The sequence below is a fragment of the Ascaphus truei genome, chromosome 13, assembly GCF_040206685.1.
Source record: "Ascaphus truei isolate aAscTru1 chromosome 13, aAscTru1.hap1, whole genome shotgun sequence".
In the NCBI taxonomy this organism is placed as follows: domain Eukaryota; kingdom Metazoa; phylum Chordata; class Amphibia; order Anura; family Ascaphidae; genus Ascaphus; species Ascaphus truei.
In genome coordinates, this window is record NC_134495.1 from 22,923,432 (window position 1) to 22,927,346 (window position 3,915).

Here is a 3,915-nt window from a genome sequence, read left to right on the forward strand (position 1 = left end):
AGAAAGGGTTACATGAACAAAGTAGTTCCTGTAGATCCACGTGGGTAAGGAACCGGAAGAGCACAGCAAAACGAAAAGCGAGCACCAGGCAATAAAGCTATTAAAAAGTGAGGTTTATTTGTATAAAGCACACAACAGCATGGACAGGAGGAGGTGAAGTATCCCTCTTACGCATTTCACGCTCTTGATCTTTATCTTTGCAAGAGCAAAGGACACAGTGCTATCTGTGATCACCATCAAGACACATTGAACTATTACTTTGCAGGTTTATTTAATTGTGGCTACTTGGACTTCTATTCAGTCTTTATGGATCTAAGACACACATAGGTTGGGTACTAGTGGTTTGAGCTCTGGGAGAGACTCAGCAGTCTCTTTTCTAACATAGAAAGGGTTACAAAACCATTTCTGAGGATTTAGGGCTCCACCAATCCGTTGTCAGACAAATGGAGAAAGTTCAAGATCACAGTCACTCTACCCAGGAGCGATCTCTCCAAGAACAAACCGGCAAATCATCCAGGAAGTCACAAAGAACCCCAGAGTAACATCCAAGGATCTGCAGGCCTCTCTCATCTTGGCTAATTTGAGTGTTCATGACTAAACTATCAGAAAAAGACTGAATCAAAATGGTGTTCATGGAAGGATAGACAGGAGGAAACCACTGCTCTCTAAAAAGAACATTGCTGCTCATCTGAAGTTTGCCAAAGTGCACAAAGATGATCCACAAGACTTCTGGAACAATGTTCTCTGGACAGACGAGTCAAAGGGAGAACATTTTGGCCTCAATGAGAAACTTTATGTTTGTCGTAAAATCAAATACTGCATTTGAACAGAAGCACGTCATCCCAACCGTTAAGCATGGTGGTGGGAGTTTGATGGTTTGGGGTTGCTTTGCTGTCTCAGGCCCTGGACGGCTTGCCATCATTGACAGAACCATGAATTCTGCATTGTATCAGAAGATTCTAGAGGAGAATGTCAGGCCACCTGTCCGTGAGCTGAAGCTGAATCGACAGTGGGTCATGCAGCAAGACAATGATCCTAAACATACAAGCAGATCTACAAAAGAATGGCTGCAGACATATAGTTACATAGTTACATAGTAGATGAGGTTGAAAAAAGACATACCTCCATCAAGTTCAACCTATGCTAAATTTAGACAACAGATACTTTATCCTTTACCTATACAGTACTTACTTATTGATCCAGAGGAAGGCAAACAAAAAAAACCCAGAGTCATATCATCCAATGATGTCTCATAAGGGGAAAAATAAATTCCTTCCTGACTCCAAGAATTGGCAATCGGATTAATCCCTGGATCAACATATTTCCCATGTATACTTATTTGGTATATCCCTGTATACCTTTCCTATTTAAAAAGATGTCCAACCTTTTTTTGAACAAATCTATTGTATCTGCCATCACAGTCTCCATGGGTAGTGAATTCCACATTTTAACTGCCCTTACTGTAAAGAACCCTTTCCTTTGTTGCTGGTGAAATCTCCCTTCCTCCAACCTTAAGGGATGGCCCCGGGTCCTTTGTACTGCCCGTGGGATGAATAGTTCTTTTGAAAACTCCTTGTATTGTCCCCGAATATATTTGTATATAGTTATCATATCCCCTCTTAGACGCCTCTTTTCTAATGTAAATAAATCTAATTTAGCTAGCCTCTGCTCATAAGTTAGATCAGGGGTGAGCAAACTTTTTATGCCAAGCCCCCCTTTTTATCCATGAAATTTCTCGGGCCCCCCCTGCCTGATGTAATCAAAATCACATGGAAAAAAAACCTTTATTAAACGGTATACAATGTAAATACAAATATGTCTAAGGCCGCGCATATAGTGCCCGCGACGTCACCCGTCGCCGCTAGCGAAAGTTGTATTTCGCTTTGCGGCGGCGTGGGCGACCAGGCCATTGATTGGTTCAGGGGCTGTCACATGAGGCGAAAGCCCCTAAAACATCAAATATTGCCGGCTTCAAAAAATCGCGTTGCCACGTCACGCTTACTATAAGCGCATGCGGCGGCGACAATGCATTTGTTTTCGGGCGACGTCGCATCGCCGGCACTATAAGCGCAGCCTAAATACTTACATACTTCAACAGCTCGCCCTTGCAAAATTAGGCTGCATCCACGCTGCCGCTGAGAGCGGTGACATCACCAACTCTCCAAGCATGAGCACAGGGTGTCCTGCATAATTTTGCAAGCACGAGCGGGGAAGTGTTTACACTTTTTTTTATTATTTCTGTACATTCATAGTATGATTGATATAGTGGCAGCGACCCTCTCACTTGCAGAGGATCGCAGCGAAGCAGGCTGCCAGCGGAGGAGAGCAGGACCACAGCGCTATTGTAGGGCAGACACCGGAAGGAGGGGCGTTTGACATCACAGCGCTGGGGCGTGCTCCACCCCTGTACCTCCGAGTCACGTGGCCCCACCTGCACTATTCTGTTTGGCCGCCCGCGCGCGCACATCTTTTTTGCCTGCGCACCTAGGTTTTGCCGCAAGACCCCGCCTAAATAATCTTGCGCCTGGGTCGCCCCCCCCCTCAGTTTGTGCACCGCTGCATTCAATCACAACACCCACACACACAATCACAACACACAACCAACACACACACTCAATCACAACACACACACACAGACAGACAACCAACAGGCACAGCACACACACACACACACACACACACACACACCCACTCAAATCACAACCAACACAGCACACACTCAATCACTACACACACACAGTCACAACCAACACTCACATAATCACCACCAACACACAACACTCAATCATAACACCCACACACACACTCAATCACAACACACACACACAGACAATCAACAGGCACAGCACACACACACACACACAACACACACTGCAGTCTATATATATACTCACAAACACACACACACACACACATATACATATATATATATATATATATATACTAGCTGAGAGCCCCGGCGTTGCCCGGGATGTTTGTGGTGTGGGGGTGGCATTTGGGTGGGGAGTGTTCCACGCGGGCCATGGCGGTGTGCGGTGGTACTGCTGCTGTGGCTGTACTGATGGTGATTGTATCGGTGTGCTGATTTGGGAGGGTTTGGTGCTGATGTGGGGGTGCGGATGTGGGGGTGCCGATGGGGGAGGTGCGAAGGTGGCGATGTGTGGGCGCTGATGGTGTTGATGGGGGCTGGGAATGGCGGGGAGCCGAGAATGCCAGTGTGCTGGGGGGGGCATGGGATACCGGTGTGCTGATGTGGTGGTGCTGGGGATAGTGTGTGTGTGTGTGTGTGTATACATTGTATGTGTATGTGTGTGTGTGTGTGTATACATGTGTGTGTGTGTATGTGTACGTGTGTGTATACATGTGTGTGTATACATGTGTGTGTGTGTATACACATGTGAGTGTGTATACACATGTGTGTGTGTATACACACGTGTGTGTGTGTATACACATGTGTGTATACACATGTGTGTATACACATGTGTGTGTATATACATTGTGTGTATGTATATATCTTGTGTATGTATATATTGTGTGTATGTTTACATGTGTGTGTGTATATACACGTGTATACATGTTTGTGTGTGTGTATACATGTTTGTGTGTATACATTGTATGTGTGTGTGCGTGTGTATAAGGGTGTGTGTATACATGTGTGTGTGTGTGTGTGTGTGTATAAGTGTGTGTATGTGTGTATAAGTGTGTGTGTGTGTGTGTGTGTGTACGTGTGTGTGTACATTTGTGTGTGTGTATACATGTTTGTGTGTATACATGTTTGTGTGTATACATGTTTGTGTGTATACATGTTTGTGTGTATACATGTTTGTGTGTATACATGTTTGTGTGTGTGTATACACGTGTGTGTGTATACATGTGTGTGTGTGTATACATGTGTGTATGTGTGTATACATGTGT